The sequence below is a fragment of the Arctopsyche grandis genome, chromosome 12 (assembly GCF_051622035.1).
Source record: "Arctopsyche grandis isolate Sample6627 chromosome 12, ASM5162203v2, whole genome shotgun sequence".
NCBI lineage: Eukaryota > Metazoa > Arthropoda > Insecta > Trichoptera > Hydropsychidae > Arctopsyche > Arctopsyche grandis.
In genome coordinates this window covers 26,395,635-26,415,261 of record NC_135366.1, presented here as the reverse complement: position 1 = coordinate 26,415,261, position 19,627 = coordinate 26,395,635, and the positions used below count along the sequence as shown (strand labels likewise).

The following is a 19,627-nucleotide window of genomic DNA, read 5'->3' as shown; positions in this document are numbered from 1 at the left end:
TTTTTGTGTTACAATAAACACTGAAATACTGGTGGCCTGAATGTGATACGTTTATTCTGCTTTTCCGAGATTATGGTCATATCGAATTAAAATAAGTGATAACAATTTGTGAATTAAGTCAAACAGAAATAAAATTTTTGGAACTGAAAACTGGACTTTCATTGGACTTTTCTGTCACTTTCAAATATAACGGCTCATATATTGCTTGCTTTTTAAAAATATTTTTTAAATATTTTACTATTAATAAAAAATAAATTAAATTGAAAAAACAAATCTTAACAACGGATATTCCGGGATTCTGTGTTACCGGAATTGAAAAAGTTCGCGAAACCAGAAACTCTACTGTAGACCTTGTAGAATAAATGCTGTGAACCGACTTTGGCCTATCATTTGGATCCTTGAACCCACCCTTACTCAAAAATATGTTACATATGTTATTAATGTTATGAGTATTATTGTTTCATCTCATCATCTATACTAAGCCAAACCCCGTGGGCCTATCGGCTTTGCCGCCTTCCCCATGTATTCTAATAAATAAATAAAAAAATATGATAAAATACATACATATAATAAGACATCGCTTGAAGACAATACTTAAAAAATACATTTAATTTATTTAAACAAAACTTTGTATATAGTTGATCTATCGACATATCAAAATGTATGTACATACATGATGAATTACACATTTTAAAAGTAATAATGAATTTGTAAATTATTTTTCTATTAAAAAAACAACAACTTTATACATCAATTAAAGTTGTTTGGGGATGAAATAACAGGTGAATAAAAAATAGATTCAATGCAGAGATACGGATAATTCGCAACAGTTGCACTCTATCATGTTATCGTACAAACGCCAAAAACAAAAATCATCAAATAAGTCAGCGACAGACACCCATTGTCACCCAAAAGCGAAAAAAAACCAAAACAATACAAAACCGTCCAAGAACATTATTAATGTGATTTGCGCTTTCCATATAAACAAGGTAATAGGATATGCGTTGGTTGCTCGTTCCTTTTACTACATATACACCTATAATATAAACACAAACGATATAAAATACAATTTTAAACGGTAGGTTCAACAATCGGAACGCACTCACGTGGAAAATAATTGTGTACGTTTCATTCGGTATTAATTTATTGGCTAAACGCGGATATTAGCGATACACAGCGGGGTGCCCCGACATCCAACCGCTTCGGTCGGATCTCGATGACGCCTAATTGAAAATGTCTCATCATCAATATATTGGACCTTGTCGATTTGGCGATACCGATCAAACGAGACCGATCAGTGTATGTATATGTACATATGTACGAGAAAAAAATTAATACATTATATAAATCATTGAACAATTGTGACAGGAGCGGATCGAATTATTTTATTTTAATATTAATATACAATGATAATTCGAAAAAAGACCGAGCGGAATCGAGATCCAGTGCTATCGACATTTTAATCGAAGCCTTCGCGATGATGGTGCATTGGATTCAATTTACAATATGATTGCAATCGCATTTCGATCTCTATTAATTATGGTTAATATTGTTAGAATGTATAATTGAAGTGATCAACGCTTAAGTTTATCAAGATATAATATAATCAATATTGATGATTAATGTAATCATTTTTTATTATTATTAAAGTTTAATGTAAGCACATCAATACGATTAAACGCTTAATTTTTAATGTAATCATTCATTAATGTCATCAAATTTGAGTTGTGATAATTTTAAAAAAACGAACGACAAATTGCACATCAATAGGCACTCCTCGCATTTCAACGTTTTTTACTTTATTTAATCTATTCGTGAAGTGAAAATGAATATGAGAAAAGATTTTATTTATATATTATATACATATATACCATATACCAGGGAGGCCTAACAGGTAAGCCCCTAACAGATAAACAGAGTATCATAGAGACATCTATGAATAAATTTGACGAACATTTTTGCAGCATTTTATAAATCAGCGAATTCGAGATGCAGAAAACTCAAAATTTGCGAGAAATAAGGCAAATTTGCCAATTTGTTAGAACCGTTTCAATGAAATCAGATAAATTAGCAAGCGCTGATAGGAAAAGATCGCAATGGACTCTCATATCCCAGGTCTGGCCGCAGCACTGGGCAGGAATCGAACCCGTGACCACTCGGTTGAAAACAATACATGCTAACCAATGATCTATGCTGCTGGAAATAATATAAAGTTTATATGAGATCATGTCGTGGAGTCATTTGCTTATTTTTTGACAGTAAGCTCCTATACATATGTCGGTAATATATCAAAACGATCGGAAGATTAGAATTGATTATATGTATGTATATCATGTGAGACTAACAGAAATAGTACAACAATAAGTAGAAAATATTTTTTGCCATACGAATTAAAAATATGAATTAACCAATAATACGATACAATTTACAATAAAATAATAGATTTGGTTTTCATAATATATATAAAAATGTTAGATTTGATGTGTAAAAAATTGTATCAAAAGTTCTACTAAAAATTTAGCGTCATAAACAGACGTAAGGTAAATTATTACGTACATAAATAAAAATCGCTAATATAAAGTGACGTTACTGAAAAATTATGTTAGATTTCTAACGGTCATATTTATGGTATATGTTTAGAGCGGGGACTACGCAAAATCCCATTATGTAAAAACAAATGTCACAAGTGATTAAATATTCAACACATTGTTGTTCCTATAAAACAAACACACACACACACACACACTTTTCAAATATAGAAAAAAATAATAGAAACAATAAAAGGCGAAATTCGCCCGCGTATACGTACAATAAATTCATATAATTGGTTGAGACAACAAATAGCCGGTGATTTATTGAATCGAAGCATACACACACACACACACACACACACACACACAATTATAATAAATTTTTATTTCCAGTGTGTGTAATTAATTTATTTGACAAAAAGCTCGACTGAAAGTATTGGTGTATCGACGATGACAAATAAAACGGTTTCGGATATATTTTAAATACGTTAACGCGAACAAAGCGATAAAAGATCGTTGACAGATGATTTTTACAATGGGAATAAATAAAATTAACAATCGAATCAAAAAACAAAGTGCGATATTTTTTTGAGCGTTAACGATTTCGATCGGTTTAATTTGTGACTTTGGATTTTAACGCGAAAACCAACAATCGTAAACACTTAACTTCGATATACGTACATATATATGTATTTATACATACATAAATAGTCAACAATAAATGTTAAAAAAGCAAAAAAAAAAAGACAAACGGTAGATTCTTCTAGTCGTTTATTACAATTTATTATTCTATAAACATCGCACAATTGCGACACCCGCTTGACTGATTCAATTTTTAAGACCCCTATGTCATTAAAAAAAACTGTACGAAAATGAAAAAGCACATGCACAAATTAAAATCCAAAATAATAGCATAATTATAACAAAATAATAATAATTTGGACAATTATGAAGATTTAAAAAGATAATTATTACAAATAGAAGAACTTCAAGTACAAGTTCAGCGACGAGGATTGTGCGGGGATAGAATGAGGGGACAGTGCAAGGGGTGGGGTGAGGGGATGATGCAGGGGTGCGATGCAAATCGACCACAAGGGCTGTGCATGTTGAAACAACTAGCAACAATAGCCTTGGGCGTGGTTCGCGGATCAATTATTTTCCAAAATCGCCTGTTGAATATCAACGGGCACAACAAAGTACATATAAATAATAACAGAAAATGTTGATTCCAGACGATAGGAAAGATAGTGCATATCACAGTACATTTGAATACGAGATAATGTTATAAATACAATTATATTTATTTAAATATTAGCCACGGTGACATTACAGAATATCCTAACGCGTCACCGTGGCCAGACATATAAACATAATACAAAGTCTATATGTAAGAAAATTAGCGAGACATCTATGTTTTTATAGATAATACATTTTTGAAATCATATTCAAATAGTGGGTAGGATGATTTTTTCCAATTTGATGGAGGAACTGCTTCAACAATGAAATTAGATAAATTGACAAACTTTGATAAGAAAAGACCAACTTGGAGTCACAAATATCCAAGTCTGACCAGCAGCATCAAAGACTATACTCGGAATAAATTCTTTTCAATCGCGGTCCGCTCCGGGGATCGAACCCGTCGACCTCTTGGTGCTTAGTATCAACGTAACAACCGAGCCATGCTGCTGGCTACATGACTTTAGGAGGCTATAGGACCGCCCGTGTCACTCAGTTAAAAGGTTATCAATGCCTCATACACTTACGAAACGAGTAAATATATAAGAAATACATATATGTAAATTTGGAGAAATTTTAGAGGCAATAATTGAAATCACAATAAAGAGATCTGAGAACCGAGAACCGAGACAAAAATGAATTAGCCGAATATGTGGTGGCCCTAATCCCAGGTAAACTCCACTAAAAGACCGGAAACTTGATACGTCAAATCCCACATGACGTGAAGGGTCTGAAATAAACGAGCGAATCGCAAATAATACGTTAATATAATACGAAAGATATGAAGAGACCCGTGCTCGTTAAAATTATACGTGTGAGAACCCGTCAAGACTTAAGTGCAATATCCTCTGCAAGAATAGATTACAGAAGACTTCAAAGTGGAGGAAAAAAAAAAAAACACACCCACAAACGAGCCGATAGACTCAATAGCCGAACATATACCTGTTAGTTTCAATAATGTCAAAATGATATAAGACACGAGGAGCAATACGATCGATCGTTGCGGTATGCTAATGCGAATCAACGCGCAAAAATGAAATCGCGGACCGTTTTAAATAAAAAAAACGGCCGTTATCAATGAACGCGTCTTTATATGCAGGTTTATCTTTATACTGTGCGTAAATCAGAGTGTAACTACGCGCCTATAAAAAGTTTATTGCATACAATTTGAGTTGGTATGGCGATGTCAATCGTAAAGATCGTAATGCAGTCAAACGCGGCCTTACAGGTATCAGTTCAATTCGTTGTGTCGTGAAACTGACTGTAGTGCAAGTTGATTGATGACCTTTCGTATCTAAAAGTTGTAAACAAAGCAGGACTCGTCGATCTGCTACGGGATGATTGGTATCATCAAGTCAAATTCAATTGGAAGGCATTTATGTATATATGATGTGACTTGCTGAGATAGCAAAAGTTGAACTACAGTATGCTTAAATGATTGCAATAATTTATATTTTCCCATTATGTCATTACGGGTTGCCGCTGAGCGACATCTATGGCATTAAACGTGTACGTATTTTTTATTTTATTTTTACATAGATATATACCAGGAAGGCTTGACACGAAGACCCCAATGCGCTTTCCTCGACAATTAATTACAAACAATGCAGAATTTTATTATTAGATAAATCAATGTATTTTCAGAAGCTGAAGAACATGAAATAACAATTAGTTACAGAATTAATCCATTGAGACATCTATGGAGTTGGATTTTGTACATAATTTTTACAAACAATAAATACAGAAGATTTGTGACAACAGGAAAGATGATTTTTCGCCAATTTGAGGAACCGTTTCTTCAAACAAACAATCAGATAAAATTGGCAAACTCTGATAGGAAACGATCGACCTGGAGTCACAAAACCAAGGTCTGGCCAGCAGGAACCAGTGGAATTAAACTTGTACGTATTATTTATTTTGTTTTTACATCGATATGTACCAGGAAGGCTTGACAGGAAGACCCCAATGCGCCTTCCAGGACAATTAATTACAAACAATGCAGCATTTTATTATTACATAAATCAATGTATTTCAAGAAGCTGAAGAACACGAAATAACAATTAATTAATTAAATAATTAATCCATTGAGACATCTATGGATTTTAGATTCGAACATAATTTTTACAAATTGTACGTACAATAAATATGTAAATTTATAGATTACTAGTGAAGCTGCCCGGCTTCGCTTGGTAAATGGAAATTAATCGAAAATCATGAAAAAAATCTTCATTTGATTTTTATCTGAATATTTAACGACCGACCAATAACGAACGTCTTTGACCAATCCAGCAAATCAGAAACGACTTTGACGACAGCCAATGAAAAACTAATTACAGACACCGTTTCAGTTTAATATATAAGATAAATTTTGAAATCATATTCAAATAGTGGTGACACAGTGGTGGGTAGGATGGTTTTTGCCAATTTGATCACTGTCAAGCAAGTGGTTTTGCAAAATTGATCACTGTCAAGTCAAACAAGGATACAATTTTACCGAAAATGGTCCAAAAGGTGGGTCGTTTGGTTTGGTCGAAATTATAAGATTATATAAATCAACATGGACGTAAAGAGACGCCCTTCCCAGCTGGAAACCACGAGCACACACATGCCGTACGATTTAGTGTGTTTGCGCCTTGATACACAGTGCATCGCATCGAGTCGCCTCACTACTACGGATTTCACACTGACTCGAACAAGAAAGACTCCAATAAATCATCATTACCATATCGATGACAGCTCATCTTTCAGTATCGGATAAGAACAATGCTTCAGACGCTCAACACTATAAATTGAGAACCACTGCAAACGGGCGTAAAAGTGTTAATGAAATGAACGAAGAGAGACAGAAGACAGAGGAGAGGATAAAATAAAATAAAAAATATGATCGAGCAGGAGAAAACTCGAAAGACCAGTCGTAAACGATTGCGAAGCGACGATATCAGATAAGATAACGCGATTACATTTTGAAGTGTCTTCTCGAATTAAAAGTGGAGAGAGCTCATACGCCCCATGGCATGGCTGTATACTATTACATGTCTATATGTACGTATGTATATCAGTATGTGTATCTTAACGTACTCTCCGTGGTGTGTTTATGGCCCTCATAAAAGACTGGTAGTGTCCGTTCGGTAGTGTGCTCCGACAAGAAAAGGTTAAGCGATAACACACGCCGTGCGCGATAACACTAACTGCATCCACGATTGTACGTACACAATAAAAATGCATTCAACCTCTCAATGGGAAAATTGAATGAAAATCATATATGTAAGTCAGATCTTGTTAAGAGTCTCGGTGATTACAACAAGATGCCCGTACCATATCCTTCAGATATGTATGTATAAACTGAATTTGCATCGACTTTAGAAGTCTTTAATCAAATATAATATAATAGTATGTAGGTAAATAATGAACATTTATAAGAATTGTAAGTACGTAGGTTTTTGAGCCTTTTTATGACTATTCTCTTATCAAATTGCTTTCGATTTTTTCATCTGACAATATTTGGGTTTTTATCCACACTCTTTCGATGGTTTTCAAACCTTGCCATTTTGCTCAGTTTGGTCATCAATATATCGTTGACGTCTAATAGTAAGTTGGCGTATTTATCCACACTCTTCGGATCATTATTTCCCTTTTCGCCACCCTCTCGCTATGCCAGACTTTAATTGTTTAAACGTCTATAACTTTTTCTTTTTTCACTCTATATTTTCAACTGTTGCATACACCGACATTAAAATAAGATAATACTAACGAGAAAAATAATGTGTAAGATAGATAATGATCACTGGATCAACAAATAAATTTAGAATAGCCCTAAGATGTATTGTGAAGATAATTTATGAACAGTAAAAAGTTTTATTAATAAAAGTTTAGCTCTGAATTCATATGACCCTGCTCGTAATGTAAAATAATGAAATAATCTAAGGAAAATAGCTACAGGCGAGTCGAAAGTTGCGAAATTGTTTCAAAAGCAAATGAAAGTTGCAAAATCTGAGATGAATTGGAACCAATTCAATATTGAATTACTTTTTGCTTCTGAATTTAGCAGAAAATGCATTTTTTCCATACATACATAGAATTGCGTTTCGTTGTATGCTAAATTCTGAAATGATAAATTCGATTTGCCGGAATTGAATTTGATTTTCTTGGTAATTCAAATAAATGGCCAGCAGTGTGGATTTGTAGTTACGGTTCGATTCCTACTAGTAGCTGTTGGCCAGAACTTGGTTTGTAGCTTCAGGTCGATCGTTTCCTATCAGAGTTTGCCAATTTTTCTGATTTTCATTGCAACGGTTTCGGCAAATTGACATCTCCTATCTAATTTCTCTTGCAAATCTCAAGTTATCCAGCGTCTTGAGCTTCGCAAATTTTTATAATAAATTGTGCAAAAATTTTGTAACCGTGGATGATGTTTGTACGAATTCGCGTTGTATAAAATGCTTGTATTCATTGTATTATTGTATTGTATCTGTATTAGTACACTCGTCACTTTGGAGCGATCTGTAAAGGCGAGTACATGTTCGGTTGAAATAAAAATAAAACAAAATAAATAAAATACGATGTGGAGAAAAAATCATTTCTGATTTTTAAGTGAAGTTTTGTTGTTTTTAGATTTAAATTAAGATCAAATTGTAGGATAAGTCTATTAAAAACAACTAAATTAGTTAAAGATTCGCAGCAAATCTATCACAGATTCGAAACATAACTAACCAATTTAGCAGACTTGATTATGATCAAGACCCTTTAGCGAAAATTTGTTGCCACAATTATGTTCAATTTACCGTAGTCAAATTGATATCTTCAACTCAAATCGTAGCAGAAGACTTTGACGAACTGTGAGCAATTAATGACATTTAATTTTTAATTTTCAACTTACATAATACATAATTTATTCAATCTAGAATCAGAATGGCGAACATTTCTACTTTTATTATTTATTAACCTTTACTAAGCATCATAAAATGTCACAGTATTATATTAAGCTTATCCTTACAATCCAGCCTGTACAATAGAACAAATAAAATTGTATAAATATAATCGTATGCAATTCATAAGTGGACACTTGCAAACGGTACCACTCGTTAAAACATTTACATTATTACGTTTGCAATAAAATTCAACGATCGTTTAGCGTTGACGATAAAGTCCCGTTCACAACGACAATAACACGCGCGTTTAAGATAAATTCTAAATAATTGAAAGCTCGACGACTTTTCTTTTTCATCGAACTTTGAAAAGTTTTGTCCGATACCTATGTACTTACATATGTACGTACATATAAAGTTACGATATCGCCTAAAATTATAGTGTAATTTATTATTGTATCGACTAGTGGCCGTGCCATGCATGAGACCATTATTGCTCGGCAAGGGCTGTTATAAAATATACGATTTTAAACGTGCACGATCTCCGGCAATGCCAATCACGATTCAACCCTAAAATGAACTCGATGTTATTAAACTAAGGAATCCAATTCAAATATGCATACAATTATTAATGTAAAAAGTAAAATTTTGACCCACAACTACTACCTACATTTATTCATGATACGTAAAAAGTCACCTTACAAATTAGAATAAGAATAGATTATTGAACTTTAAAATAAGATGATATCAAAAATAAGCAAGTTTCACTTTCAAGACAGTGTTGAAGATCAGTAGCTATTAAAATACTATTTTATTTCAATCAACAGATAACTCCAAAGCGATAAGTACGGTATACATATTAATAATTATTAATTATATATTGTATATATACATATATCATACAGTGGTGTCATTCTATTGGTTTTTGTGGGTTTCCGGAAACCTGTTGTTCAAAATAAAAAGTTTCCGTACACCCGTTATTTGAAATCAGAAATGAATGTGATTTTTGTTAAAAATTATACAAATGTTCAAACAACTTCAAAAATATTGTTTTTTTCGTAGTCGAATACATGGCAAGTATAAAGAAGACACTTCTTTTCCGTTATGCACTAGCAAAATTAACTGTTAGCCATTCAATGTGAACTGTACAGCTGCACACTATATCCTTCTGAGCGAAGTCATAAACTTTATTGCCTAGAACTGGAAATATCCAAAAGAAGACGAAATCTCATCATCTTCTACAAACTCGGAAACTTTCTGCATCTCTCAGTGTGGCATATTCTTCGATTAAAAACGGACGTATTTTTTTATTTCGGTTTTACTCGATTGAATTGTTAGACTTTAATACTTTAAATAATATTTTTTTAAATTTTTAATATTTGTATGTATGGACTGATTTCACATTAAACACGACATACATATATGGTCAAACATTGTACAGAAGTATTTTAAATACTATACAAGGTAAATAAAAACATCGATTAAACATTAAATATTGATCCAAAGAAATATCTATCAACAAATTTGCAGCATTTATAAAAATCAGTGAAATTCGAGATATTGAAAAACTCGAAATTTTGCGAGAAAATAAGTAGAAGTTGCTAATTTTTTGGAACCGTTTCAATGAAAATCAGATAAATTGACAAACTCTGATAGGAAAGGATAGACCTGGTGTCACATATCCAAGGTCTGGCCAGCAGCACTCACCAGGGATAGAACTCGTGACCAGGTCGTTCAAAAGTATTATATGATAGCCACTAGTCAAAATAAATTAGATACATCCGCACCAATCTGTTGACGAGTTAGATATGACTGGTAATGTTGGGTTGGTGCGTGCTGTCTACTGCACACTAATCGTATACCTATATGAGTACTTTACAAAAATGGATAGATACAGTAGCGGTCAATAAAAAAGTGTCCACTTTCAAATTACGGTAAATGCAGATATACTTTTTTTTTTGGGAGCTGGGGATTTGTTCAAGGCCCTTTTATTTTATGAATATGAAGTGGTATGTGGTAGTAGTCGGTTGTGAGAGGGTTAAACGGTGTGGCGGGCTGACGGCGCACGGCGTTAACAAGAAAAACAAACAGAGTATGGCAGTGTGTGTGTGTGTATCCCTGATTTGTAGTTATTGCTATGGAAATTTGTGTGTAATTACTTTTGTAGGCTGTCACGCCAGGCGACGTTGAGGCCTTTGGGAACGGGACCGGCACCAACGCGAAATTATATCTACTCATTCCGAAGACTAAAAGTGAACCAACACCACTACAGTGAAAATCCCAAAGTAAAATCTCGTTACACATTTGTATAGGTACATACGACAAAACTCGCGAAAGCTGCTGCATAGCAATTTACTCAAATAGTCAAGGATTTCACCTATGTATGTATGTATGTTCATATGTACATATGTACATACATATTTACAAAGTACTTATTTTGCTAGTGAGAAATTAAAATGTGTATTTATACAAGCCACTGTTTGCTTTCGCTCGTATGTCTGACAAGATTTGGTTTTGATACCCTACATTCTTCCGATCGTTTTGAAACTTTGCCATTTTGTGCGGTTTGGTCAACAATATACACCAGCAGTCACATAAAACGGAACGCTTGTGAATTTTACGACTTCGAGGCCATTAAAGGATTATCCTTTATGTGTAGGGTTTTTAACGACCAAATATTCTAAATATGATTGTTTTCTAAGATTTGAGTTCAGTTTAGTGTGGGTTTTCGAGGAGAAAGCATCAAATTCGAATTTTAACACGTCAACATGAAAAAACGAGCTCAGTTATCATTGCAGAAGAGTGTAAAAATCGCGACATTGGCGAGTTCAGGATTTTCCTTTCGGTCAATTTCCAAGAAAATGGGATGTTCTATATCGACTGTTTCGAGAATACTGGAAAAAAAAAAGAGAATCTGGAAGTTTTGATCGTAAGAAGGGGACCGGACTGAAAAGATGCACATCTGAGAGGCAAGACCGTGTAATAACCAGATTATCTTTACAGCAGCGAATCAAAACTGCTGTAGAAATAAGAACAGATGTATCTTCACAATTTTCCATGGAAATCAGCGACTCAACAGTAAGAAGGCGACTCAGAGAAGCTGGACTGTACGGTCGGAAAGCTGCAAAAAAACCACTACTAACCAAGAGAATGAAAAACAATCGATTGGAATGGGCGAAAGCACATGAAAATTGGAGTCCATCAGATTGGCAATGAGTGATACTTTCCGACGAATCAAAGTTTAACCTCTATAGTCCTGATGGTTTTCCGTATGTCCGAAGGAAAGTTGGCGAAAGGTATAGTGAAAATTGTACCCTTAAAACTGTTAAGGATCCTCCAAGTCAAATGGTCTGGGGATGCTTTTCGTATCATAACATTGGACAATTGGAGTTTCTACAAGGTGCCATCGATGGAAAAAAATATAAAAAAATTTTAGAAGAAAGCTTTGTCCCATCGATGGAAAACCACCTTTCATATTCCGATGATATAATTTTTCAAGATGACTCTGCCCCTTGTCATCGAGCTAAATTGGTGAGTATTCATTTTAATTGATAGCATTGAATATAAATTATAAAATTTCAATCAAAAAACTGAAATTTTTTTTTTACTTTTTTTTAGGTTCGGGACTATTTACAAGAAATGGGTGTAAAGACACTACCATGGCCTGGCAATAGTCCCGATTTAAATCCAATCGAAAATTTATGGATGTGTATCAAGTACAGGATAAGGAAGAACAATGTTACTACTCTTAAATCGTTGAAAGAAATAATAGAAAAGATATGGTACGAAGACCTCCCAATCGAAAATTTAAAAACTTTAGTAGATTCTATGCCAAACCGAATAAAAGAAGTTATAAAATCGAAAGGAGCCGCTACAAAATATTAATTTCTTTTTTATAAGTTGTAAATAATAATATGTGACTGTAATAAAATTAAAAATGTATATGTATAGTGCTATTGTCATTTCAAATTTCATTTAACCGTGAAGTCAACGCACGGTCGTAAAATCTGCCCTCCATTAAATTTCTCCCCAACTCATCTTTATCACCTTTTTTTATCCACGTTTGGCGTTACACGAATGCACTATCGTACAACCTATCATTTAAATGACTTTCGGTTTTGGTTTTATATAAGATTACCGAAATTTCACGCAAAAACATGTTTCGCTTAAGCGTTCCGTTTTATGTGACTGCTGCTGTATATCCAAATTAAATCCGCCAGTACGATGGTGAAAAATAATCGTAATAGACAAGTTTAAAAAATGCTACAATTTTGACCATCTTGACTTTTAATGGCAAGTTGCCGTATTTATTTGCCTTTGCGCCACCCTCTCGTTTTGTCAGATTTTAATTGTTTAAGCGCCTACAACTTTTTCTTTTTCTCACTATATTTTATTTATTTCTAAAGGCACAAACAAACTTAATTGTACAACATGTATGTACGTGTTCTTGGTTTCCATTAGGGGAAGGGCGTTTCTTCAAGTCTTTGTTAATCCATACGATCTTAAGTTTGTAATATAATGTAGCGAATGTTTTGCATCTATAGCCAGCATGATTATATAAGAACCACCCGCAAATACAAAACATCGCTGTGAGGCCCAAATGGAAGAACCCAATGAAAACAATGATGAGCGCAGACTACCAGACAAATAGGTTAGAATAATATCCAATAATTTACGCTCACTAAGGTGGAAAATATGACATTCAGGCTCAGCAGCAACGATTTAATTGAGAAGTCGAATAGCTCTTGGAATAGGAGCCATTCGATAAAGGTACAATCATCAAATGATGATGTCTAGCACGCACATAATTATGTATAAAAACAGACCGTAATTCATAGAAACAGAACAGACATGTAAGCATCATAGCAGAAGCACTTCAGAAGTCGTAAAATTTGATTAGCTAGTGGAAAGACTAAAGTAAATCTGCAGGCGTCGTTCAGACAGCTGATAAAGTTTCGCAATTTAAACTTATTATATCCTGTAATATATTAAAATTTAAATTTAAATTACAACGTAAAAAAAACAACCACAGGAAGAAACATATAAAATACTATAGGACGCGTTCCTAATATGTCAACCAAATTTATTTGGTTACTCGTGTATCTTTCTACTTCTAAGATACAACTTCAGAAATTATGATCTTACGTTTTTATTACAATCCTCTTCTATGTTTGCCTTCGCTCATTCGTCTGACAACATTTGCATTTGATATCTTACATTCTTCCTATTGTTTTAAAACTTTGCTATTTTGCGCGGTTTGGTCAACAATGTATATTCAAATCAAATCCGCCAGTACGATGGTGAAAAATATTCGTAATAGACAAGTTTAAAAAATATTACCATTTTGACCACCTTGACGTCCAATGGTAAGTTGCCTTATTTATTTTCCCTTCACCTACCCTTTCACTTTGTCAGATTTTAATTGATTAAACTCCTATAAGTTTTTTTTCACACTATATCTTATGAAATTTGCATTTTAGATTCTCATTATCTCTCATATACATTTTTACTTCACTCATACATAGGTTATATAATGAATGTTAAAATGTGTATATTATAATGGTGATTCGATATGTTTGTTATGGCCAAACACGTCAGGCTCAACTGTCATTGTGACACTGACATCTCACTGTACGAATCAGTATATCTTTTTGTTTTGTTTTCAAATCGTTAACATGGAAAGTTTTTGCTTAAAGTATGCACATTAACCGGCGTGCATCGAAAGGCCTAGAACGTATTTTTGGTTGCATTGCCTATGAGCGTACCATCACGACATGTGCGACCTTCGAGACATTCGATTTATTATGTATTGTTTTAATTTTATATACAAAATATGGAAGAGGCTTGTTTTTTAAAAAAAAATAGAGTAATCAGCACTAAAGAGCGTTTTCCGCATATATGTACATCTATATTGGACTTTTGACATTTGTCATTCCATTACTAGAACTTTGACTTAGCCCTCCCGCGCCGCGCCGACCGGAGCTGCGGGGGCGCTAGTTACGCAAATTTTATACATTTTTATTTCGCAAATCGGCACGATACGCATACTTTGGATATTCCGCGAATGGTCCGATCCGAGCACGTAGGATGGGGAGATGGAGAGGTCCGCACAGTGAGGGTTCAAATCCGCATATACCCACTACATACATATACTGCATGTTTATTGCTCGGATGTTTGTTTGTTTTTCGATATACATACATATATATGTGTGTTTGTGTTTATTTTGTAGGAGGGAGTGAGTCAATAAATAATCAGTTATCACTTGTGCAGGCCCGCCTTCGGCCACGAACACGAAACGCCAGGTAATAATAAGTACCTGTACATGTAATATGTTCGATTTTAGCGAATTACTCAATGAGTAATGATTATGACGACCAACGTTCGATTTCGATTTTCATTATATATATACATATGTAGATATATGAAATATAACTTTTGAATATGCAAATTCTTATAAATCATTTTTGAATATTCAATCACAAATTTTTGAATATTTAAATTCTTATAAATCATTTTTGATTTAAACATATACAGATATTTTGTATATTTTAATGTTACAGCTGAAGTGTATCTTCCCAATATTATATATTTCCAATGTAATATTTGACTAGTTGGAATATATTCCATCTAACCAGGTACCAACAACCGTTATAGTTGAAGTGTATTTTCAGTTGTAATATATTACGGCTTACCCACGTATGCTGATTCATATGGCGAATTACATTCCAACTGGTCAAAATATATTATAACTGTAAATACAGTTTAACTATAAATTGATACCAGATTAGATGGAGCGGTTAGGTTTTCGTGAAAACGTAACTCGACTAGTAAATTGAGTTGGAAAGTCACATTTTTTACTAACCTCTTCTAACTTTCACTTACGATCACTTACGGTCAAGAAAAATTTTGGCTCTATCCGATCGTTTTCATACTTTGCAATTTTGCTCGGTTTGGTCATCAATATAAGTGGAAGTGTCATCCAATCGTATTAGACACGTTTGAAAATACTTACTCATATTTTATTCTCGACGTTTATCGATCGTTTTTTTAGCCTCTTAATTTTCGCCAACATCTAGCTATGTCAGCTTTTAATTATTTAAACGCCTATAAATTTTTATTTTTTCATTCTATATTTTTATTTTTAACACATATTTTAAGTTAACTAATATTTTATTTTATTTAATACCTTGCAAATATCAACGCATTATTGAATTCTAAAGCATTCGTAAAAACACCAGAGCTGTCAAAACTCAACAGTTATATTACAACTGGCGCACATTGTTGAATGTGCATTTACACTTGTAGAGCTATAACTAACTATTAGATTTGTATTCAAATATGAATGACCTAAAACGCCAGTTGGAATATATTACAACTGAAAATACACATCGATTGTAACATATACATATGTAATTACGTATTATAATTAATTTAAAACCAAAAAATATTTTATTTAGTATAAGCTCTCTAAAAGATCAAATGTTCTTATTATTAACAGATCTAAAAGATTAATCATCTTAGTTAATTTATTATTTATATTTATAGACTGTCAATGTCTTATAGCATATGTACATTAGTTTGTGCATTAAAAAGTGCATCAAATTTTAATTTGAAACAGCTTTAATGAAGAGTAGCGTAAAAAACACCGACAAACATGTATATCATATGCGAAATGAGTATTATGCGAAGAGGGCTTCAGGCGAAGTTCTCGTTTTCGATGGGAAGTTTCATGACGGGCCACTCACTGACCCGAGTGAATGATTTTAAAGACGAAATCGAGTAAACGAGCTGCATTGCGAGTGAAAAAACGCATTGCGGAAAATTTCATTAATGCTACGTTCGTAACTATGGTGTAAACCAGCACTTAATGTTATTTAATTGACGATTAAAAAAAACACAAAATAATCCACAAACGAGTGATATTTAATCGGTATTTAACGACCTACGTGATAAAATACTAGTTAGGTGCTTGGATATGTAATAGAGAGAGAGAGAAAAAAAAAACGGTTCGGCGTACATCTAGTAGTTCTAATAAGCGACTGTTAATGTAAATACTATTAGTCTAAAAAAGCTAGCAACGCAATAAATTACTTAAGCGTTTCTGAATATGTTCTCGTTGTATTATATATGTATAGAAAGTAGGTGAAATTATTTGAAATAACTCTAGATATAAGATATGTTTTAAGAAAGTCGTCTTTATGCGAAGACCAATGGACCACATGACACGCAGAGTACTGGAAAACACCCAAAAACACGCGGTAGGCAGAAGATCAGGTGGATATGGCTCGTTATAAAGGATGTCAAAGATACCAAAATACTACATGTGACAAATCAGAACAGGCGTTCCTAGAGATGCCACACTATGAGAGCAGACCCCAAATGAAATGGGGTAAGGCTAAGAGAAGAGAGAGTTCTCCAGAAAATATATGATATAAATCGAAAAGAAGTATTAACTAAAAATTGAAGAATTTACTTCACAAGCTTAAAATGATCAAAGAGAAGTTGATTGGTCATTTTTTTTTACATATTTAGATCATTTTTAATGAAATTTTATTGAAAAATAGAAAATTATATTATTTCATTGATTAAAAATATATCACTTTATCGTTTGTGTATGTTTATTTTACAAATACGGTCTTAAATTTTAATGAAAATTAATATGCAACTCATTTATGATAGAAACTTATGATAGAAACATCAGTCGATGGAAAGGAAAATTCATTTTGGAAAATTAAGAATTTAACGTATACAGAAAGCATGTCCGTACAATTGGTTAAGGTTAATATTAGAAAATAGCACTACTATGAGACCTAGAGGCCGATCTAACGATTAAAGGACTAATTTTGCACAAATATTTGATAGAGAATTTGATTACAGTCATGAAAACATCAAGTCATTTTATAAAATGTAGGTACATACATATGTATATCTGATAGAATAATATAAAATTTCAATATCGATATTTAATTTAAATAATATGAAATCTTTGTCACATTTACGTGCTCAAAAGGATCTTTCTCCGTACTGAAAATTGTAATTTAATTTTTTCAATAAATCATTATGATAAATACTTTTACAATTAAAAACAGCAAATTTTTTTCGACAGCAAAACCATTCTAATATACATTTTTATATATCTATGAATGTAATTTACTATTAAAAGACCTATTTATGTATACCTAAACTTGGCATAACGACGTAGTCGATTTTTGAAACATGTCGGAGCCTGTAGTCGAGGGATCCCCATCGGAAATTCAAACCTTAACTCGTCCGAGCAACGCCTGGCGATTCGGTAAGAATTTCCTAACCTATTCATAAGTGAAATTCCAAATAGACAAAGCGGCACACAGTTTGAGAAGTCGGCCGGCCAACGGCTCGCAGCAACGAACGGCCATCAATCTCAATCGGATCATCTAGAAAGCGAGGTGTGGTTTTCATTTAAAACAATTTTCAACAATTTTTATTTGCTCGGCGAGACCTCTTTGTTTATTTATTTATTACTTGTGTTTTTTGTGGTTGTTTCACTTGTCGGGGTATCGCCGCGTAGATCGACCCTGCGGGCATTATAGCGTGGCAGGGGCGATCAATCACGGTCGGGGGCCCGCGGGCCGACCGCGGACCCGCCCACCGACCGCTGTAATCACTGCAATTAGCGCCGACCGCCACGGTGGTCCACTTGTCCAACAGCTTCAACAACCCTGCACCACACCTTTCACCACAAAAAAATCAGAAAAAAAAACGGTGTCGCAATGTCCACTTTGACCCCACTTAACCCTCCCTCTCTAAAGTGGGGTATGCAATTGCCCCAATTTTTACGTTTTTCGTAATAACTATGTGTTTTTCAAAGCTATACACCCTATATTTCTTGTATTACTAGAATGGACTATAAGAAATTTATTTTAATAGATTTTGTATGATTTAGAAAAAGGGTACATCGTAAAAAAATACATTTATACATTTCTACGTTCCAAAGTATGATTTAAAGGCGGTAGCGATAAGTCATGTTTTAACTGTTCGCTTGCATATTCTTGCTAATCCATGAATCAATGCGAGAGAAAGAGACAGCTGTATTTTCGTAAGCTATTGTTTTCGTCGCTTTTGGCGCGTGGCTATTGAGTCATGCAGTCGCCTGTTGGCCTTACCTACATACATATGTGTGTTTGAATGTTGATACTTGTCGTTATTTTTTATATAAAAATAGTCAAAATAGCTATTTAAGCCAATTCATAAGAAAATAGGATTAAAAATTAACGAAGATAATACTTAACTAATGTTCAATAGTTATTGCATGCCTGATAGCATTTCAAGTAGTAAATAATTATTTATATTTAGGTCAAATAACTGACATGTCCGGTAGTAAAGAAAAATAAAGTAATAAATAAAGAGACGTATGAAATTGGGATGGAGTGTATTTGAACGAATGAATGCGGTTTTTAGATCAAAAATGCCACTTTGCCTGAAGAAAAAGATCTTCGATCAATGAGTTTTGATGACAGAGATGACGTATGGATGTGAAACTTGGACATTGAACGACAAGTTGCTACACAAAGTCACTCAAAGAACAATGGATAGTTGTATGGTTGGCATAACGAGGAAATATAGGAAACGGAATACGTAAGTGAGAAGTATGACAAGGGTTGTGGATATAGTGGATAGAGTGACGAGATTGAAATGGCAATGTGAGGGCTACGTGGCTAGAAGAATGGACGAAAGGTGGACAAAAGAGATGATACCCGAGAGAATGCAAAAGGGTAAAAGGAAGACGGCAGGAAGGATGGGTAGACGAAATTAGGAAAATGTGTGGAGTGATATGGATGAGAGTTGCGCAAAACAGAGACGAATGGAAGCGTGTTGGAGAGGTCTTCATTCAGCAGTGAATGGCGAATGGCCGTAAATGATGATGATGATAACTAGTACAACGAAAATTTTAAATTAGAGATCATCTCTAGCCTGGTTCTACTTACAATATACATACATATCTATTGACCAGCTAC

General features: G+C 33.7%; 1 protein-coding gene across 1 annotated transcript in view; it reads right to left on the bottom strand.

Annotated features, from left to right (window-relative positions):
- The window catches only part of rg (A kinase anchor protein rugose), a 748,758-nt gene that overhangs the window by 134,650 nt on the left and 594,481 nt on the right, over nucleotides 1–19,627 (bottom strand). The window lies entirely within an intron of this gene.